This window comes from Podarcis pityusensis (assembly GCF_964106645.2).
Source record: "Podarcis pityusensis genome assembly, chromosome: 4".
Classification (NCBI taxonomy): Eukaryota; Metazoa; Chordata; class Lepidosauria; order Squamata; family Lacertidae; genus Podarcis; species Podarcis pityusensis.
In genome coordinates, this window is record NC_138027.1 from 68,672,921 (window position 1) to 68,695,468 (window position 22,548).

At 41.7% G+C, this 22,548-nt stretch overlaps 1 protein-coding gene across 4 annotated transcripts in view; it reads left to right on the top strand.

The window, feature by feature from the left end:
• The window catches only part of MID1 (midline 1), a 277,016-nt gene that overhangs the window by 146,903 nt on the left and 107,565 nt on the right, over nucleotides 1–22,548 (top strand). For 2 of the 4 annotated variants that reach the window (XM_081001338.1, XM_081001342.1), the window contains exon 1: nucleotides 19,515–19,773. The exons of the other annotated variants lie outside the window; for them this stretch is intronic. The gene's annotated coding sequence lies outside the window, so the exon portion shown is untranslated. Of the gene's footprint in view, nucleotides 1–19,514; nucleotides 19,774–22,548 lie in introns of those variants that run through there. 4 annotated transcript variants of the gene reach the window in all.

The window sequence follows — 22,548 nt, forward strand, 5'->3', positions numbered from 1 at the left end:
TCCTTAATTTCTTAGTTGTGTTCTGGATATTAAATTGAATACAACACACACACACTTTACATAATGGGGGGAAAGGCTGAAATAGGAATAAATAAATCAATATTCTGTTGAGGTATGCAAAAAACAGATAAAGCAATTGTATGATGCTTCTTTTTCAATAGCAGTTTACTTGATGATTTAATGGTGTTCATTTACTACCCAGGACAAAAGTCATTAAGTTTCTAGAAATCTCTCTCTGACTTCTGGGTGATGCTACTGTTGCCTTTCCCTCATTACTGTTTTTCTTCATTCTTGCAGAATGCCTGCTGTGCTCCTTACAACTAAAAATTGCCTGTGGTGATAAATGGGATCGTGAATTTTTGCACCTGACACCCTGCAAAGCTATAAATTACTTACAGGCTGGCTACGTTGAAGCCTCCATATTCCTCATTCTAAGAGTAGCAGACAGAGGGCTCAATGGTAGAAAAAAAAAATCACTAAACTTGTTAATGTGAAAAACAATTAATGTTTTAAGGTTGGCAAGCATTTGGCAGTCATATCTTCACTATTAGGAGGTGTATTTGGGGCTTATTTTTCATCTGTATTCTTATGTGTCATCAAGGTGATGAAAATTTGGGCTCCACTCTGGTTTATTTAAAAGCAATAAAACATGCATAAGTATAAATTAGAAAAAGATGCAACTCTCTGTGTTAACACTTTTTTCTGGCTAATTGAAATGCTTTGTGCTTAAACTCCCAGCCCAAGAGTGCTTAATAATGCAGAGGAATAGTTTCATATATTTAATATACTTGCTATTACCATTGGGTTCTATACTAGGCAGCTTAATTTAATATTGCTGTGTTAGGCACCCCCCCCCCCTTTCTCAAATATTAAAAGGTTTAGGTATCTTGGGATGTGACAGATCACAGTGGAGGCTTATGGTGTCTTTGTAATCTGTTTTACAAATATTCTATAAGAATCAAGGACACTCTTTTAAAAAAATAAATAAGAAAAATGCATATTGCCCAACCACCAATACTAGGAACCATAGGGTTAAAGTATAGGCCCCATCATGCCTGGCAGAAAATGCCATCTGCTATGCCATCCTGGTCCTCGAGTTCCCTTCCCTTTGGGGACATGGTAACAAATCAGTGATGGAAATTGTGCCACTTCAAGCACTCAACCCAACCCAACCCCACTTTGATAGGTTTCAAGCTTTAAAATGCAACACTTGAAAAGGCCCAGTTCATTTTCAGGGTGAGTGTAAGCCGCTTTTCCATGCATACATGTTTTCCAACAGAAAATACTACTCACAAAAGAATATGGATATAGGACAGGTTTTCTTCTTTATGGCAAATGACCTTTCTTGTGCCCTTAGGGCTACATAGCACTGATTTTCAGTATAAAGCAATGTGGGATTTCTGAAGTATGTTGCAGGAATTCCACTGGGATTTCTGCAGAAGCAAACTCTCCCCCCTCCCCTTCAGTACTTAAGACATCAAGCAGTTCTAAGACATCAAGGACTGTATTCTTTCCCGGAATATATTTGTGGAAGTCCCAATGGCTTCAATGAAAATAGTACATGCATACCACAAAGGGAAATTGGCTTGGAATATCAACTAAGGCTGCAACCTTATATGTGCTTATCTGGGAGTAAGACCCATTGAACTCAGAGAGGCTTACTTCTGAATAGACATATTCATAGTGTAGGTCTAACTGCACGTATTAGGAAGTAAGACCCAATTGAACTCGGCTTAGTTCTGTGCAAGTACACATAAGATTTCTCTCCGTGTGGACCTTTGCTCTGCTCCAGCAGAACTCCTTGTGTTCTAATGGGATAACTATCTGAATAAACTCATTTATTTAAAGCAATGTACTTTATGCCAAATTTAGTTTGATAACTCAAAGGGCAGCTTACATCAACAATAAAACAACAACTAAATTACAAAATAAATAAAGTATTTAAAACAGCAGAAACTTACTCTTCACAGCTGAAGGGTGCTGTTCGCAATGTTTGTTGGCTGGCCTGTCTCTTGAGAACCACAACCATGTTTCAGTGCTCAGCAACACTGGAACTGGGAAATATGAAAAGCACTTGATTTAAAAAATAAAAAGCAAATAGGGGGAGTGGGCACCCTATCTGAAGCATAGGAAGATCTGAAGGCTGCATGTTTTACGTCTGAGAAGTAAAGGCAGGGGAAGGCAGGATTTATGCTATAACATCTGCACCTCACCCTGTTTTGCAAGAACATATGTCTGCCTCCCAAATTAAAAATGAATAGAGTGGGTGAAAAGATTATTGAGCTGGTAGACAACACTGTGGAAATGGTTCCCTTGAGACTTCCACCCCTTGCCCCTCCCACGCACATTTTTCAAAATGCTACAGTCAGTTGAAATTGGAATAGCAGGGAATGAATGATTGGCTTCCTGCTAAGCTCATCGAATTGAGAGCCGGCCACATGAATGCACACTCCTGTTCTTCCTTGGGGCAGATTCCCCCCTTAGCTGTGGCTAAGGAAGTTTGTGGTACTAACCTTATCTATGGTTAAGGCTAACAGGGATTTCCACATAACACATGGTTTGAAACCTACCTCAATACTATTGACAGAGAAGTCCCACATTCCCATGTTGAGTAATTTGTTCAGATTGTTGTTATTGCTATTTATTAAATTTGTTAGTTGCTTTATCATGCCAAAGGCAACCCAAAGCAACTTACAGCCAAACAACTTTGGAACTGGTTGGAATTGGAATTGTTCCACTTATTTATTGGTGGGGCCAATGGTGAGTTCTTAGTGTGTTCATCCTCATCCATTTCTACATATATTGTCCACGTTCTCAGATGCTGGCTGATTCCATAAGAACCGTTTTGTGAATCTGCTATATGAGGATTCAGCAAAGCAATAAACAGATCTTCAGAACAGTTCTCACTTTAACTTGGACCCCTTGTTGCTCCTGCGACATTCGTATCATTTGAGCTGGCCACCTTTGTAGCAGTTACCCCAATCTATGAATTGCTGACTCCTATGCTATACAGTGTGGGACGCGGGTGGCGCTGTGGGTAAAAGCCTCAGCGCCTAGGACTTGCCGATCGAAAGGTCGGCGGTTCGAATCCCCACGGCGGGGTGCGCTCCCGTCGCTCGGTGCCAGCGCCTGCCAACCTAGCAGTTCAAAAGCACCCTCGGGTGCAAGTAGATAAATAGGGACCGCTTACTGGTGGGAAGGTAAACGGCGTTTCCGTGTGCTGCTCTGGTGCCGGTTCGCCAGAGCAGCTTCGTCACGCTGGCCACATGACCCAGAAGTGTCTGCGGACAGCACTGGCTCTCGGCCTCTAGAGTGAGATGAGCGCACAACCCTAGAGTCTGTCAAGACTGGCCCGTACGGGCAGGGGTACCTTTACCTATGCTATACAGTGGAACCTGGGTTCCCGAACTTAATCCGTTCCAGGAGTCCGACTCCCAAAACAGTTTGGGAACCAATGCTCAGCTTCTAATTGGCTGCAGGAGCTTCCAAAGAACATTCAAAAACCGGAACAATCACTTCTGGTTTTCAATTGTTCGGGAGCCGGAACGTTTGGCTCCTAAGGCGTTCGGGAGCCAAGGTTCCACTGTACTGGCCGTAATTGCAAAAAGTGTCCACTAGTTTCCCAGCCTAAAAGAGTTCAAGCATAAAAGCGTTCATGGAATTTCAAAGGAATTGATTGCTATCTGAAAATATTAAAAACCACATCTTGGGGGAAATAAAATGCAGGAAGTATCTTTACATTTATCTAAATCAAGGATATTACTTGTGTGGTCCAGCCAGTGTACACACAACTCCTATGAGAGTAATGGATTCCACCATTGATTTATATGCCAGGTGCAGTTCTCCTTGTGCATTCCCCTTGCATATGTGGATGTGGGTCCCTAGAGGTGACACCATGGTAGAGGCTCCCATGCACCAATCACACACACAGCTCTGCAGCAGAGCAATTGATCATAGAGGGAATCTCTTCACTTCCTCAGTGCTGTGTGAATATGTGATCAACCATTTCTGAGGCAAGAAGTTTTAGCTGATTATTTCAAGCTAATAAGCACTAGGAATTCTTTCTACTATGCCTTCCAGTTGTGCTGCAGGCCTTCTGAAACACTGTGTTTACAAAAATCAGAGCCCAGCGTAAAGCTGCTAGAGTTATCTGCTGATTTATTGTAGCAGATGTGTTGGCACATTCTAGTTTGTGATAAGCAAGATCTGTGGGAAGAAAGAAGCTGGTGATTCTTCTCCAGAAGAGAATTGAGTGTGTGTGTGTGTGTGTACTGAATTTTTATGACTAAAAATTATTCAATAACTGTGAAATGACTCTTGAGTTTGATCCAAATGTATTGATCCAACAAGGACAGGATGCTTATTATCCACATCTGGATCCAGGAGCAGATACTTGTAGGAGCAGTGAAAGATAGTAATCAGCCTATCAATTCTCAAGTTGTCCAGGAAACAGGATAGTGTATTTTAAATACAGCACAATACAGTGGTACCTCAGGTTACATACGCTTCAGGTTACAGACTCCGCTAACCCAAAAAAAGTGCTTCAGGTTAAGAACTTTGCTTCAGGATGAGAACAGAAATCGTGCTCCAGCGGCGCGGCAGCAGCAGGAGGCCCCATTAGCTAAAGTGGTGCTTCAGGTTAAGAACAGTTTCAGGTTAAGAACGGACCTCTGGAACGAATTAAGTACTTAACCCGAGGTACCACTGTATAGAATATTTTTTGAGAGTGTATACATCTGGTGGGAGCAAAGCAGTCCCAAGGCATTTTGCTACCTGAGACAAATGACAAGATGGTGACTTCCTCGTTCTACTCACAGAAGCCAACTGGACTGGAAGCTGAATCTTAAACACAGGGGACAGTGTCTTTAAGGTAATCCATAGTGAAGCAGTCCACCTTAGGGACTTCAAGGCAGATGTCCCCTATCAGCAGAGGGGAACAATTATGTGAACCTGCCTGTACTCTGACAGCCACTGCCTGAGGCAGCTACTTCAAGGCCAGCGGCTGGTGGGAGCAGTAGAGGTGGCCATGTGGGGAACGGAGGGAGGCTTCCCGTTTTCTCCCTTTTTATTGCTCTGAGCTTCTGGATAGCAGGCATGCCACAGCATCAAGCATGGATAAATGTCTCCTATGTCCCCTTCAGCTGTGGTGTCGCAGCACACAGCTAGCTAATCAGCACGATGAAAAGCAGGAGAATTGTGAGGGAGTCCCTCATTTCCTCCTTTGCTGCTTCTATCATCTCCAGCATTTGTTAACTGTAGGGAAAGTGGGGAAAGGTTTTGAGGAAATGAGAGACGGGCTGGGAAGCTGCTGAAGGCTTGTAAACAAGAGCAAAGAAGCTGAGCGGGTATTTTCCCAAGCCCTCAGATTGGCTTGGAAAATTTATCCAAGTTTTTTCCTACTCAATAAGGGGGAAGTCAAATAATTTTTCAAGTTAATACAAAGAGAGCATTGGAAAGGTTGCCGGTCTGGGGTGTGCACATGTCTGTGTGTCGGTCTAAATTGTCAGTTGTGATTTCAAGTGCTATATGCAACTCTAACCCTCTTGGACAAAAATGGAGCAGTGGTTCACACCAGATCCAAGTACAGCCTGACTTCGACCCCTGAAAGAAGCGACTTACCTGATCCCAAAGTTCTTAAGAGAGCTTTTTTTTCTGTTTAACCTTTTCAGTGTTCAGTTTAAAAAAGAAACATTTAGAAGGTACTAATAGATGAATACTACTGTGAATCTAATATTTCATATATACTTAACATTTTATTTTTTTAAAATAATCATTTGATTTTTAGTGTACAGAAAAATAAAATGTATTTTAATATAAACAAAAGAGAAAACAAAATCTAATTGCAACAAATAAAATTTATGTTAAAATTACCTTTCTAAGTCATCTGTGCCTTGGAATAGCAAATTTGGTATGTGTTTGTTTTAATCTTATTTCTGAATTGCATTTCAGCAAAGCCAGTTAATAGCTTCAATTTTGAAAGACCTTCTGGTCGAGAGCTGTCATAAGAACAGATGATATTTATTAATGGCCACCAGAGGCTGCTCAGACACCACCAGACTCAGCTCCCTGAGGATTAAAATCTGTGTGGTAAAAGAATAAAGATAGGATGTTCTGCCACTTTTTTGAATTATTTCTCCTATAAAACAGCAGTGCAGTCCTTGGTGGTCTTCTCTTTGCGGTCATTAATTATCTTGTATAAAGAGGCATAAAGGAACAACGGCAGACCCAACTATCCAATTCACCTTGTTTGCAGTCTCATATTTTTCTTACATTCTTGTAAATGATCTTTGAAAACTGACCTCCTTCCGGATATAAAACCTCTTTTATAAAGTGCATTTTATAAATTCCCCCCTTCAATGATTCTATAGCCATTTTTGTTTTATGAGTATTTGTGGCTACTTTTACAAGTTTTTCCTCCAGAGTAGTCTTATTTCTTGTCTCTGCACAGCTTCGCTTCACAATGACTTGGAAGAAAATGGATGCTAACACTAGAAACATGAGCAGCAGAATGATAGCCAATTTATGTGTTGTGAAACGGAAAGTCTTTTGTAAGCTATAGACTGCATTCCTCATTCTGCACTTTTGTCGCCTAGGACTACCGTTGACAATTTCAGTAGCAACCTCAAAACACTCTGTGAGCCACAGGAAGAAACTGATAGGAGGAAGGATGACAAACCCTCTCTCTGCAGGAGAGAGTTTTTAAAAAGAGATCAGTACAGAGGGGTTAATTGTTAGTAAATGACAAATATTCACTTTAAAATAAAATAAAATATTTGAACACATGGCCATTTTTAACATGGTTCACTGTATCACAAAAATATTTTAAACTTTAATTTTAATGCAAGAAATATACTGGCTATTTTGGGTTTTAAATAAAGTGGTTGCATGTTTACTACTCATTTCTGTTAAGCATATAATCCTCTTGGGCTGCTGGTTAATGCTTTTTTAAAAGTAATTTGTTTAACATTTTAGGATATGTTGTGCAATTATTTTATACAAATTTGGAAAATGATCCTTTGAATATTGAAAGATGACTATAGTTGTATTCATGGCATCAGGCTCATATACTTCAGTGGGTTAATTTATGTGAGTAGTCAGTCACCAATTGCTAGAATTGCATAGTTTTGATTCTTAGTTAAATTAAATTTCACTGTTTAGAAATTGTTTCTTTGTTTGTCGAATGCAGTCGTCTACATTTCTGCATGACAAAAGGAAGCGATGCAAAATAATTATTTAAGGATATCAACACCAGTTAATATTCATAACAGAATAAATGTATGAAATGAATGCTACAGGTATTAATTACGCAATGGAGACTGACAGAGATTAAGTGAAATGTTTCATATTTTTGTTCATATTTTTAACAAACCTAATGAAAGACACATTTTTATTGACACAGAGAGCAATCCAAAGTCTCCTCAGGAGGGTGAATGAGGAATAATGAGTTTCTCCATCTCTGCCAGTGGAGTGGGAGGTCCATTGGTGGAGAAGGGAGTCCACTGCTGGAGACCTCCTGAGTGGAGTGGTGGAAAGCTCCACCATCATAACTCCTAATGTATCTGAGAAGAAAAGGAGCACGTAGGAGCAGATTGAGAGAGGCCTTCCATTTGCCAGACACACCACATGGGAGAGAAACTATGGCGGTTGGGGAGTTGGCGTAGTTATTTTCTTCCCACTTAAATGATGAGAGGGATTTTTTAAAAAAAGAAATAAAAATAGAAGGGAGAAGCAAGATGATGCCCAGACCATCTGTTCTGGTCAGTGCAAGCTCAGCAGGATTTAGGAAGTGGTTATTCACCAGAGGACCAAGCCAACATTTGAACAACTGCATCTAAACCAGGGGTCAGCAAATTTTTCTGCAGGGGGACGGTCTACTGTCCCTCAGACCTTGTGGGGGGGCGGACTAGATTTTGAGGGGGGGGAATGAACGAATTCCTGTGCCCCACAAATAACCCAGAGATACATTTTAAATAAAAGGACACTTTCTACTCATGTAAAAACACACTTATTCCCCGATTGTCCGCGGGCCGGATTTAGAAGGCGATTGGGCTGCATCCGGCCCCCGGTCCTTAGTTTGCCTACTCATGATCTAAACCCACATATGAAACCTCATTTCCTACTCAAATTCCCCTTCTATTTAAAATCAATGGTACTGAAAAGTATGTAGCTTCAATGGCTCCTAACGATGGCAAGGAGAACAATTGCCACATATTGTTAGTGTAAAAGCAACTTACTTAAGCATGACTTTCCGACGGTATGAAAGCATATGCCCATGAATAATACCGTATTAATCTGTCATGATTTAGTGTGACATTTTTTCTTTCCTCACAGTTTGCACGTCTGACAGTAGATTTCCTAAATATCACCTTCAGGTCCAGCGATTTAAAATGCAAACCAGGTGAATCAGTTGTTGGCTGGATGAGCAACATAGAACAGCCATAATGGTTCGTTTAAAAAGAGAAGAAGAAAGGTTCAAGCTATTAAAAGTGACATGGTCCATTGCCATGCTAACATGGAGCACTTTGTTCAGAATAGCGCCTTGTAAACATCTTTCTATGATTCATTAAACCCTTTGGAAAAAGACGGAGCTTTTTCAGTGCAGCCAGTGATTCACTCATTCTTCAATTTAATTATAAACTCTCTTGATAATGAGTTCACTAGCTTCCCTACTTTTTTTCTACGTACAAAAGAAGCCACAGAATTCTCCCTTGACTTAATGGATAAGCAATGTTAAAAAGTGACATTCAGAAAGAAGACCTAAAAGTTCTGGAAATTCTTTCAGGGGTGGGGAGAAGAAGAAGAGAGTGGAGCCTTTTGGAGCCAGTAGTTAAAGAATTAATTTATAATGAAAATGGATATTCACATAGGCTTTGTACATCTGCTTAGTATATGGTGTCATATAGAACATAGTAACTATAGCAACCTCTGTACCAAGGGATATGAATGTGCTTGAAAAACAGCAACATCTTAATGAAATGTGCATCAAAATGCCACAACAGTTTTAAAAGTAGTGCTTAGAATTTGAGGTGGATAACAGCACAACAGGAAATGATATGACATTATTAAGAATCCTTGTTGTTGTTGTTGTTTAGTCATTTAGTTGTGTCCGACTCTTCGTGACCCCATGGACCAGAGCACACCAGGCACTCCTGTCCTCAACTGCCTCCTTTGTCCATGGAGTTTTCTTGGCAGGGATACTGGAGTGGCTTGCCGGTTCCTGCTCCATTAAGCAACTATTAAATGATTTAATGTGTTCTTCACATTGCCTTAAAACGTTTACAAAAGCCCTGTAAATATATTTATTCATTTTCTTTAACAAAATGTGCCAGCTGATTGTAAAGAAAACCTCCAAGTGGTTTACAAATGGTAAAGGGCACCAGGTTGCTCATCTAATCTTGCAAATAGGAGATACTGACTAGTGATTTCATACCTCATACAAAGTTTCAACTGTACATTCATTTTTGCACACAAATATTTGTATTTCTCTGTTTATATAAAGCTTCACTTTATATAACGTTTAACTGGAGGATTGTCAGTGGTCTAGTTCACACAGCATGTTAAGCCAAACTTTGCCTATAGACTGTGGTTAAGGAGCTTAAGTATGATCCCAGGTTCGGATAACCTGGGCTTAACTGCCATGCTACACTGAACTAAAAGGATTGGGGAATGTTGTCTCTCCAGGAAATTCCATGTTCATTTACCAAGCCATGCTTTGGCTTAACTGTATGTACAAACACCATATGGGCAATGCCCGGCTAGATGAACTGATGCTCTGACTCCATTTAAGGTGTTTATGTTCCTAGATTGAAATAAGGAAATGGAATAAGGAAATGGAAGGCAAAAGATGCATTCTGCATCGTGGATTCTATCCCGAAACCCACCAAAAACTACTGGGTTTATTTCCTTGCCTACACAATGAATAAAGTCTTCTTGAAAATGCTAGGTTTCCCCTCCCCTCTTGCAAGTTCACCCCCAGTTGCCTGTGATCTCTGCACCCCCAAGCCCAGAATGTTTGGATTCAAATGATGGCAACCTCACTGTAGTGTGGATCTCTGTTTGGTCGTAAGGCAGCTGTGTAACATGGGACAAGTGACTTTTTCTACCAAACATTCCTATCTTTTACAGTGGTACCTCGGGTTACATACGCTTCAGGTTACAGACTCCGCTAACCCAGAAATAGTACCTCGGGTTAAGAACTTTGCTTCAGGATGAGAACAGAAATCGTGCTCCAGCGGCGCGGCAGCAGCAGGAGGCCCCATTAGCTAAAGTGGTGCTTCAGGTTATGAATGGACCTCCGGAACGAATTAAGTACTTAACCCGAGGTACCACTGTATTATTATTATTTTGGTGAGGATAAATGATGTAATGATATCTACACCACCCTGAATTTATGGGAGGAAGGGATGGATATATATATATATTTGGGGATTCATAAAAATGTGTTCCAGATTGTAATAGCTTAAGCAACTAACTTGTGAATGAATGAGTCTGGTAGATTTGGATACCTAACTTGAAAACATTTACCTGCTTTGTCTTCCACATTTTGAAAGTAGTTAACAGCAACAAGCTCCATCAAATCCGAAACTCTAAAGCATAGCAACTGATTCTGGCTTGGATCTCCAAACATCATTTATCTCTACTTGAAATTTTTACTGGCTGTGCCATAAACCCTTGTGCGCCTGCGGTAGCGTTTTGGCCTCTTTCTTCCTCCTGACCTACCTTCATTTGTAAATGTAGTGGAGAAATATCCTAGCAATCTTCTCAGCAGCTAAGCCCAAGGCATTTATATGAAGGTGGATGGCTATTGAAATCAATGAGCCATGTGTCCAGGTATGGCTATAATTGCTTAATTTTATGTTGCAGTATGACAAGTTACTTTTCTACGACCTGCTTCCTCCTCCCCATTACCAACCACCTCTTTTTTGTTCTGTGGTGTCCTGCTTATAATAATGTTGGGTAGTATACTGTACAGGTGAAATAATTTGCACTCTATTCACACTGGAATATTATAATGCTTTGCATTGTTACGGTGCTATTTCTTATCCTTGTGCATTCGGGATGATCACGTACTTCTTGCATTGTAGTAACTGTCCCATTCACTGGATCTGTTGATAAGTCCTGTGAAGGGGGGCGGAAAGGCAGGTTGTTTAAATGTGCATGTTTACACATTCACAGAAAGGCACGCAAGATTGTGTATGCCACGTCTTGAGAGTGCCCTCATAATGCACACAGAGGTCAGTCAATAAAGAGTTTTGTTGATACAAGGAATGCAAGATCAAGCTTGCTAAAGATGTCTATTCTTGGGAACAGAAAGTTTATTAAGCAGTGTGGGAAGAGCAGCTGTAAAAGGAAAAAAGAACAGAGATGGTAAAATTCTGAGCAAGTTTCTTAGTTACTTAGGTTATGATGATGATGATGATGATGATATGATGGAGCCTGGTGAAGGAAATTAAAATACTTCATCCTCAGGTTATTAAAACAGGTTGATTTGCAATATTATGTGGTTGTGAAATCAAAATCTATGTTGCTGCTGGTGTTGAATTTCTTCTCCCTGCCTCCCCACCCCTGGTGTTCCTCAAAGCTGGGCATAAAAACAAGAATTGCTTTTATATAATAGAGAATGAGAGTTTGATGTTGGTGGTTTGACCAAGTAGATGAGAAAAAATAGATGACTGGATGACTACCATACTGTCCAAAGTTTACATGTCCCTTCTATCATGTGTCTTACTTGTCCACTGTGCTGGGACATGGATCCAACTGCCACAATAGGTGACCAAACTATGGGATGTCTAGATGGGTGAAGGGCTCGCTCAGGAAAAGAGTAAACTGCCTGGAACAATGCCATTTTCCCACACTTTAGAAGTTGCACCTATAGCCGGGATTGTCTGTACCACTATTTCCAAGTATTTCAAAACAAATGAAGCAGAGCAGGATGTTGAATGTTTTTGTTGCAAAAGGCACTGCCAGTTTATTAGCCTGAGAACACAATAAAACAAAAATACTACACTTCCTCCTTTTCCAGGATTGCTTGAAGTTATAGGGCGATGCAATGGCATTTCTTGATTTTGTTGTTATTCTGTCATATGAGGAAGCCTATTTGTGAACATGTTCTTACTATTAAATCTTACTATGAAAACCTTTTTATTTGTTTGATAGGACTGTACATGTTAGGACTTCAGGTGAAGGGGAAAGCAAAAGAGACCCTCATGACCATTTTAGATTCCTTGAGGAATAGTAATATTTCCAGTGTATTTTCTATGCCCCCCTCTTTTTCCATTTCTGTTTATCCTAATTATTTTAAGAATGGTCTGTTTTTATTCTTTACTTTTGCTTAATACCTACGCATCTATTAACAAAGACCTAGGGTGACATGAAATGGCTTTTCTCACCCTTTGGAAACCATGAGATTAGGCAATATGGTTTGAACTCTATCATGTTGTGTGTGTTTTTATTGGTTTGCTTAAATTTAATGCACTCCATTTCATTACGCTGTGGGAATATAATATCAGAAACTTCCTGTGCCTAATTTAATCCACATGAATTTTAACCAGACTCTGGAATCTAAAGGATTGGATATCTGTCCAGAGAAACACAGGCAATGAAAGGAAATGTAGCCAACACTTCCATGTGTTAAAAACCTTTTAATAAAAATGCCAAAAATATTTTTTTGCTGGTACCAGTACAGATTTATTTTTAAAGAAAATAGATGCATTAATGTAAGTAGGGAAAGAACTTTTCTCAGTAATGTTAGGTAAACAAACTGGAATAGCATTGTGTAAATTAATATTTATCATCCTAGGACCACTCCCACACATTCAACCATACTTCATGTATTTTCAGACATGATTTTAGGACTGTATTCTTATGTTGTCATTCCAAGAAACCATTGATTCAAGTGTGAATGAGCTCAAGTGCTAGATTTCTGGTGCTCTTATGTATTTGCAACCTTGGGATGTTAGGACAGAGGTAGTACCTCTGGTGAAGGACACACCATGCTCCTTCTAGGGTAGTTTGTCCACCTTTGGTGTCCACCCTGCACTCAGCTCTCACATGAGGCGCCTAGAATCTGTCAGCATGTGACAGTGACCACACCCCAGGAACAGCTTTGGCTGGCTGGCTAAACCAGATGGGTATCTGATGGATCTCAAACCCTCAGTGAATTAGGGACTTATCCTGCATGCAAAGGCAGGCTCTGGCAGATTGCGTGGATAAGACCAATAGTGGGTCAGATGGTCAAGAAGGCAGTTTCTGTACATGCTGTAGAGCAGCGGTTCTCAACCTATGTGTCCCCAGATGTTGTTGGACTACAACTTCCATCATCCCTGAGCTCTGGCCTTGCTAGCTTGGGGTGATGGGAGTTGTGGTTCAACAACGTCTGGGGACACACAGGTTGAGAAAGGCTGCTGTAGAGGAAAGTGTGAGGCAGATGGGGCCCATCAACCTGGAAAGGTGGCCCATCTGAGAGAAGGGAAACTCTGATCCCAAACCTCCGCTGCCTTGTGGGATATCTTTGTGAGTGGAGTGGGGGGAAGGCTAAGGAGTAAATCCTACACAGATCCAGAGTGAATTCCCTAAAATGGTTGGGTGGCTCCTTCCAGCAATTCCTGAAGTCCAACTGGTCATATTGCTCTGCTTTCCTTTGGACCATGTCAGCGAGGTTGAAAAGGGGGTTGTCATCAGGGCAGCCCAGAACTTCCATAAAACACTGCCCAGGCTTTCACCCCCAGAAAGGTCACTTCCATGCTTCTAACACAGCAGTTTGACTTCACTCCCAGAGGCACACTGCATTCTCTCTTGAGACAGGTGGATGCCAATACTGAACAGTGAGCTTGAATTTAAATTTAGCAAGATTCCATAGGCTCCCTATTTTAGGAACAGCCGATTTTGCTTAAGTTAAGAAAACCTGTCCCCAACTCCCACCCTAGCTGAAGAGAGCTAGCAGGGCATTGGAAGCAGTGAGTGTCATTTAACTTCCCCTAACCCATTTAGGAACATTCTGTTACTTTATGGGTTACATTTGTCCAAGTTTTATTTTAATCTCCTTACAAATTCCATGCTGTCATCATGCTTTCAAATTATAGTTCAAATATTAATTATCTTCTCTTTTGAAACAACTTACATATTCTGCTCATATTATTGCTGCTTGAGAAATGAGAGCGCAGTCTTGTGCATACCTACCAGAAGTCAAATGAGCGCATTCAGTGGATAAGTAGATACAGGACTGCAGCAAAAATATCCTCGTCTTCTTCAGGGTGCTATTTCCAAAATCACAGATGAAGAGAATAAAGTCAGTTTATAATGTATTTCATTCAGTCTGGTTTCAATGGTAGAAATGCAAATGGCAAGTTTTTTGTTTTTTTAAGTCACTAGATGTAAATAGAATGGTCAGTGGAAATATTTCTGTTCCCCCTCCTTCCTCCCCACCACTCACAGTTTTTACACTTTGGAAAGGTTTAATTGTCAGGTTCTCTCCCGCACACACTTTCTTTTAAAAATATGAGATGGAACAAATGTAAGTCAGGTGAAAAAAAATCTCGCTCCCCACTCTCACATCCTGAGCGCCAGTCGTTATACATCTGGTATAGCTCAGGAGGGGGAGGTAAGATTCTCCTCTGATCCTTAAGTGCTAATTTATGGCAGTTGTGCTTTTTGCTTTAGTGGCTGCCCTGAGAATTGGAAATTCTCATCTCCATTTCCCTAGCCCTATGACAACAACCGTGTTATTTTGGAAAGCAATTCAATGATACCTTGATAAATCATAAGTTAAGCCCCTGCTGCAATCTACTGAATTCAAGGTCCTGTTTGATAAGGCCCAGATCCAGCAGCTTCTTGGCAGGCAAAATCTGCTGTGCACAATGCCCCTTATCCACAAGGGCATCCTCATTTATTTTAATGAAGGGACAGCTCTGCTTGTTGAGTACAGAGGTGCTCTTGTCACTAAAGCCTGCACACAAAGGAGTACATATCAAAGCACATGTAGTACTTGGTATACTAGGAAATCATCTCCACTTAGAGGTTTTGTTACAACCAAGTGGTATATAAGTTTCGTTAAATACAAACAACCAGCTGAAGACTTTTCTATTATCCTAGGCCATTTAAACAATGTACGCTTCACAGCCTGGCCCTCTCAGTTTTAAATTGCGTTTCAGTTTATTTCAATTAATTTTGCATTGCTTGATATTGTATTTTTAATTAACATTGTATTGCTTTGTGCACTGGCTAGCTGAATATAGTGAATGGATGAATAAATAAATAGCATAATTTCTTCCAATTCCAAGGGAGAATTTACACAATTACAGTGAAGCCACCACAGAGGTATATTTCTCCTCCATCATTCTGTAGTTAAGTCCCCCTTGTGAAAGTAAACTTAATTTCTGAGCTGCAAAGAAAAAAATAACAAATCCCTCTTCTAAGAATTGTCAGACATGAATTTGACCATAAGAGGGCACTATGAAAGCTTAAGTTTTGGAGAAGGACAATAACATGTCACCCATCCAATACGATTCTGTGAATTTTCCATAGATTGATCCTTTAGTTGGCAGTCTCAATAGAAAAAGAGGGCAGAGGAAGGATACAGCCAATCTGCTGGGTAAAAGAAAGAAAATCCTGTGGGAGGGAACTGAAACAATGTCAGAAACACTCACTGCACCAAATACTTTGGAACACCTTGTTCCATAAAGCATGGGTGCTCCCTCTCTGGCTTCCTTTTGCCAGGTGGGGAAGACATTCTGGCAAACTTTTGTGTGCTAAGCAGCTACTGTAAAAGTAATGTTTTATCTGCGGTGTCCACCTTTGTCAGACATTTCTAATATCTTTTATTTTATAACATTGTCACATTTAAATTGCCATAAGGCCACCCTGAGTAATGTGTAAGCACCAGGCAGGAAAGACAGAAATTCCTGTATAATTAAGCAATCACTGAGCAGTGGCAGCCGCAGCAGGCAGTGGATCTGCCACATTCTCGTCTAATTTTATAATTCCCTCCAGCTGTCCGGGACTGACTGGATGCAGAGGAGTGGTAGGAAACTGAAAAGAGGTAACAAGGTTTAGTGAGCAGGAAGAGCTGTGGCAGAGGGCAGTCCAGACTCAGAGACAGGAGAGGAGGGGGTAGCAGGAGACCGAGATGAGGCAGGCTGTGGAAGAAAGGAGTCTCTCCCAGCTGCTGTGACTAGCTCCCCAACCCTGCTCTCCCAGAACATGCAGAGAAATGAAGAGGGCAGAACAAACAGAGGCCAGGCAAAGAAGCCTTAGGCTGCTGAATGAGGACCCCAGGGGAGGAGTCCTAGAGAGCAGTGGGAAGACGGGGACCTTCAGTCCTCACAACTGCCTCACTGAGGAAAGACTTAATGGGGAGAGTTGCTGTGATTACTAACCATGTGCGGTTTTGGTTTATTTGAATAAAAAGTTAACTTCACTGACACCGGGTGTTTTACTGTTCAACAACTGCTGACGCAAACCCACATCTTTTACCCCCAACCTCTTAGAACTACTCCATTATTGACATCAGTGAATGGTAATTTTAACATGGAAAAACAGTGGTGACTCATACTGATGATTAGGCACATGCAAATATATTGTAGATATGTTTCCATCTGTGACCAAGGATAAACAGACTAATTATAATGGTTAAATGTATGCTTTCAAGTATGCCACCTACATCTAAATACTGTCGCATCAAAGTGCTGAGACTTGGTTTGCCACATACAAATAGCTGCCTCAGCAGTTTTACCCTGCATGACATGCAATAGCTTGCAGCTTTCCAAGGTTCAGTGAACCTTAATGGATACAGCACAGTGAAAAGACAAGAAGGAGGAAAAAGTAAAGGCAGAGGAACCATGAAGAAAATAGGATACACATGTCATCTCAAAGGCTCTAGTTTTCTCTAGAGAATTTTATTTCTGTTCTGACTGCATGAAAGGAAGGGAAGTCCATTTTTCCTAAGAGAAGAAAAAAAGAGGTAGAAGGCAAGAGATACAGCTTTCTTCAAGTCATTCTCAGATTGGAAGGTGCTACAGATTATGTGTCCTGGAAATAAGAGTATCTGTTTAATGTAAAGACTCCATCAACTCCTAGTCTCCCTGTTCCTTGAAAGGCAGCATTGTACTGTAAGTTTGTGGCAGGAAGAGTAATAAGACTGGTAAACACACATGGGTGTAGCCAGGATTTTTGTTAGGGGAGGCAGGCCTTTTGTTAGGGGGAGCAGAACCTCAGCTTGCTATGTATCTATTGAATTTTATTGATTGGAGGGGCAGCTGCCCCTCCCTACCCCCCCCCCTTTTCACTAAGAGCCTGTTCAAATGATTAGTCCTCAGAAAGCCCCCCCCCCCCCCCGTGCTCACTTCAGACTCTTAAAGCTAGGGCAGGAATCTCTGGTGGAAACGTGCTGAAAGAGTCAGTAACTCCTGACAAGGCCAGGGACTCTTGATTTGCCCCGTTCATCTTGTAAATAAGCATGATATGATTGCTATTTCTTGAACTTGGGCATTTACAATTCTTGCAGTGAGGGAACTGCCAGTAGGCCCTTGGAACTAGACCTCAGTGTCCAGTCTGAACGATGGTGGAGACACTCCTTCAGATAAACAGGTCTGAGGCTATTTAGGTCTCAGTATGCCTCTGGGTGGCACGCAGGTGGCGCTGTGGGTTAAACCACAGAGCCTAGGGCTTGCCGACCAGAAGGTCGGCAGTTCGAATCCCTGCGACAGGGTGAGCTCCCGTTGCTCTGTTCCAGCTCCTGCCAACCTAGCAGTTTGAAAGCACACAGTGCAAGTAGATAAATAGGTACCGTTCTGGTGGGAAGGTAAATGGCGTTTCCGTGCGCTGCTCTGGTTCACCAGAAGCAGCTTAGTCATGCTGGCCACATGACCCGGAAGCTGTATGCCGGCTCCCTTGGCCAATAAAGCGAGATGAACGCCGCAACACCAGAGTCGTCCATGACTGGACCTAACGGTCAGGGGTCCCTTTGCCTTTACGCCTCTGGGTACCAGTCGATGAGGGAACACAAGTGGGAGAGTTGTGCTCAAGTTCAGTTTCTGGGATTCCTGTAGGCATCTTGTTTGCAACTGTAGGAACAGAATGCTGGATTAGGTGAACTTTTGGCCTGATCCAGCAGGCTTCTTTTTATGTTCTTACGCTCTTACAGTGGCTTTTATTGCAGGATATCAAACCTAACCTACATCTCTGGAAATCCATGTTATGTCCATGTTATCAGAGTCAAATATTGTGCTGTGAGTGGTAAGCTTGTGTGTCATCTGTCAAAACCTTAGTAAACAGGAAAGTTTCATAATATATTCTCACCCACCCAGAAATCTGGATAATATATAGGAATACTAATAAATTGTCTGGATTTCTCCATATTTTTGCATGCTTAGGCACCTTGAAGAGGAGAGAGAGAAAGGGAATAGATTTATTGGGCTCTGGTATTTCAGTGTTGATAGTATACTTCTAACACATTTTTGTTCAGCTGCAAGAGATTTCTGACTTGTGAGGCATTTTCTGGGTAGTGATTTACTACTCAGCTAGATAAGTACAGTCATTGCTGTAGCAAATCCATGATTATGAGCCTTTATTCAGACTTCAGTTTTGCTTGATTGTACCTAGAGATCAAAAGACAGATTTCCATTTAGAGTGGAACCGTAACAGCCTATTTCTTAGCTGATCTTAAAAGCTGAGAAGTGTAAAAAGGGAGATGAGGGTTTTAGTACTTTTGTTTAAATGTGTACATTTATGTGCACTCTTCTTCTTTTTTAAAAAAAGAACAGTGTAAACAACCCAAAGGCCATATACTAGACTCAGCTTCAAAGCAGGGGTCAGAGAGACTAAACAAAATGAGCAGACAGACCCCATTTCAAGAAGGGCATAAAATCCCCTAGTAATTTTCTCTAGATTGTTTAATCTGTGAATCTATTGCTACAGATGTGGGGATAAATTATGGGCATTACTTTCGTTCCTTTCTTTTTAAAACACCTTTTAAAAATGCTACTCAAGGCTATTGCCATTTAGTATGAATCCTGGATATGAGAAAGTATATAATCTGCTGGTGAAAACTTTACAGTCGTAAAACGTGCCCGTTCTTTTGTGTAGCACTCTGCATCGCTATCGGGGAAGGGTGTAGCTATGCAAATGCAATGCACATTCTTATTAACATTGTTCGAGCTTGTTAAGCAATTCCGCCTTTCATAGCCACAGTTGTGTAGGAGAGAGATTGTCACTTGAGTTTCAGCTTAACATTTTATTTTTAATCAAATATTTCATTGGCGTATCCCAGGAGCCTTTCAGGTTAAGAGTGGACACGGAGAAGTTAGATAAGAATGAAAATAATCTCTCATACCACAAATTGACTTCCCCCTTTGTAGCCTGAGACACTGTTTCCAGCTGCTTTTCAGCCTCTTAAATCCTTGAAAGCTTTCCTAATCCTCGTGTAGGCAGCCCTTTATGTGTGATTCCTCCCTCCCCCTTCTCCTGATTGGTGAGGCTATTTCATGGCCTAATTCAGCCAACTACGACATATCTGAGCTGTGATTTGAAATAGGAGCTCGGCGGACAGTTGGCTCGCTTCTCCTGACTTGCAATAGGCTAGCAGGGAGAGGGCACAACAAGGTGGAAAAACTTGACATTGTCTTGACGAGCGCGCTCTCTCTCGAGCGGGGGACATACGGAAGGAGCAGGGAGGCGGAAAGTTGCCGGCTTGTTGGGAACTGCGCATGGGATTTCGTTTCCTCCTGAAACTCTCCTGTTTCTGGCTGGATGGATAATGGGATTCTAAACATGAGGCAGGTAAGACACACGCGGCAAAAGCTGCTCTGGAGGCAGGAAGCGAAGGGGGAAACCCAGAGAGGTGGGTTAGGGGAACTGGGTGGTGCTGATCCTTCGCATTTAATTACTTGATTCTGTAGAGCTGTGGGTCATTTTGAGTTGGAAGCTGATTTTGCAAGTTTTGCCTTCTGGATTCAACATCCCCCCCCCCCCACAAAAAAGCTGGTAGTTGGTGACGTCATTGGCAAGGGCGATCGGTTTTGGAAAAGGGGGGGGGTGATGGCAAAGGATCCCTTCCCCGGGATTTGCCTTGTCAGCTCCCGTTTGCTCAGCTTTAAATGGGTGGCATCGCATCTATTGCGCTCCTACCTTTTGTTCGTGACAATCCACAGTAGCATAAGTTGCTGGGCTCCTGCAAGCATGCCATCAAATGCTGAGCGTATATAGCATTTCTACCCAAACGTCATTATTTTAATATCTCAACACCTTTTGCTCGTTAAGCTCTTGTAATTGTTTTATTTATTAAACGAAGGGAAATGCTATCTATTCACATACCAGTTTAGCACATGTAAGGGCTAACGAAAGAGTCTGTTGTTGTAATTTGTGAAGTTTTCAGTACTGACAGATCAATGGTTGATTTTATATATATATATATATATATATATATGCGCCATGGCAGATTTTTGTTGTTTCTTAGTTTTCATGGGGGGGGGGAACCCTGTTCTTTAAAGATTCCTTTTTGATAATTACATATTTAATTAACAACTGACTGGGACGATGCCAATACCTGGAAGGTATTTTTTGGTTGCGGGTTGCAGGTGGAGGGTGGGCGGAGAGAAAGACAGAGGCTGCAATCCTACTTACCTGGGAGTAAGTCCCATTACATTCAGCAGGAGTTGCTTCGACACTGTTAGGATTGCACTGTGAATCTGCTTAACTCTGTAATCACGAAGAGTAAAGAATAGAGACAGTTTGCACCTGTATGGACAGTAAAACTCCTCATATTCTTTCCATTTTCAGAAAACAAGATTGGAGGAGTATTTTAATGGTGATCAGAGTAATTTCACAAACAAGAATGAGAGGGAAATTCAGGGAATATTGCTTCCCTGAGATGCCTACTGGTGGAGCTGGCTCGCCTTGTAGGAAAGCAATTTATTTACTTGTGCTCAATCAGATCATTTTCCGCGCAGTGCCTGGAGCATCCTGGGATTCATTATAACCACCAGAGGGAGCTTGGCTAAGAGAAGTTTTCAAGAAAGAAGCTTAAAGATACTTTTAAAAAGATTTCATGTGTACTCTTTCAAAAGTAGTCAGGACTCCATTCTACATAAATGTTGAGTAAGGTACTTCTGGTTAAAATGAAGTTCCAGGTGACTTTTAAAAAGCAAATGACAAATGTTTGAGGAAGAGGGAGGCAAAAAAAAAAATGTAATAAGGAAGGGAAGATGTTTAAAAAGAAATGGTTGATGGTGGTAAGGAAATGCACGTAAGTGGTATTGATGAGCACAAAAGGAAACAAGCGAGACTTTTTTGCCTCATTAGACTTGTCCACCTCAACATACACTTAACTCCCCTGCTCAGGGTTGGTTTTTTGTTTGTTTTGGCCTGGTGATAATTTAGCTATTCTGAACAGCTATTGTATCTTTCCTGTGTACACTTGACATTGCTCGTATTTGTCAATGGTGCAGAAAGAGACACTTAGGACCCTCCTTATGTGCTCCTTCATTAACATCCTAGTCACGGATGCACCTGTCCCTTCTATGCCTGTCACTTAGAGCCGTATCTCGCATTACAAGACCCAAGAGTGGTCTCAGAATGGCAAAGGGATATGAAGTGTTTCATCTGATTGTGTAATTCACACTTCTGGCATGCGCCGTGAGAATCTTGATGTGTATTTGCAGTGCACATGTCTGAGCAGGAGTCAGTTGCATGTATTAGGGATTCTGATTATATATTTTTGCAGCACCACGGCGTGCTCCTGTATCTTAAGATTGCAGTATAGGAAACAGACCCTATTCTGAATCAGCAGTGCGGATACTCCACTTAAATTACCGTATTTTTTGCACCATAACACTCACATTTTTCCTCCTAGAAAGTAAGGGGAACTGTCTGTGCGTGTTATGGAGCGAATGCCTACGGGTGGGGGGTGGGATCTGCTGCAGTCGTGAGCAGAGAATCCATGGTTCCCCTTCCTTCCCTCCTCCGTGGCTCGTTTTGAAACAGCAAAAGCGGGAGAAGAGCCGCTGAGTGGGGAGGAGAGAGGGACAGAGAGCCTGCTTCTTTAAAGGAGCAAAGCGGGAGAGGAGAGGAGCTGCTTACACGAGTGTAAGCGGCTCCTGTCCGGTTGGTTCCTTTAAAGCAAGCAGGCTCTCTGTCCCTCTCTCCTCCCCACTTAGCTCGCTAAATAGCAGCAAAGTTTTTCAGCTCGCTAAGCCGGGGATGAGCGGGGAGGAGGCAGAAAAGCAGAGCCTGCTTGCTTTAAAGGAGCAAAGTGGGAGAGGAGAGGAGCCTTCTCCCCTTAAACCCCTCTTCATTATTAGCAGCATCCTTCTCCACCCACCCCACACATGCTCCTTTTCCCTTGAGTGCTTTTCCTTCCCTCCCCACTTAAAATGTGGTTACAAAGCACGGATCCAAATGGATCCTCAGGATTTTTGCACTGGGTCACCCCAAATTCACCATCAGATCACATAGCATGTCCATGGCTACATCTTGCACCAAAAAAATCATGCACACAGTGTTGCCTGGGGCCGCAGTGGTGCAAAAATGTGGTTACAAAGCATGGATCCACATGGA